Genomic DNA, 563 nt, shown 5'->3' with positions numbered 1-563 from the left:
GGAATTATTCGAAGGATTATCTATGATTGATACAATTGGTAATTGATTCACACTTTGCAAAATGACCAATCAATGAGTAATAACAGGGTTTTATAGATGTTATATTAAAGAGTAACTACTCCTTATTTTTCCTCTTGAGTTCCTTATAACACAAGGATTAGATTGAACTGTGAATTTGCATACTGAGAGAGAAAGAGGGAAAGTGAGAAATCATGTACCCAGAGTGGATGGCCATGCCACAATCCTTTCTGCTCCATCCTCCTGTCAGGATTTAGGGCACACACACATACACGGCCCAATTTTCAAGGCTCTGGGTCTGGGACTCAAACCAGTCAGCCATGTGGGAGTCCAGTGCCTTAACCACTACTGTGCCCCAGTCATGAAGTTCCCAAAGACCAGCAGGGAGCCGTTCTGATGTAAGCACATGAGGGTCGCTTTTATTCAGGCTCCAGCCAAGACTCCCAGTCTCACTGGCACAGCAGGTCAGAGTTGAGAGCCCCGGTGTTAATTAGGCTGGGTTTTTATTTGGCTCTTTGGGGGGGGGGGGGGGGGGGGGGGGGGGG

This window comes from Tupaia chinensis, unplaced genomic scaffold (assembly GCF_000334495.1).
Source record: "Tupaia chinensis unplaced genomic scaffold, TupChi_1.0 Scaffold144899_1, whole genome shotgun sequence".
Lineage (NCBI taxonomy): Eukaryota > Metazoa > Chordata > Mammalia > Scandentia > Tupaiidae > Tupaia > Tupaia belangeri.
This window is presented reverse-complemented; position numbering follows the sequence as displayed.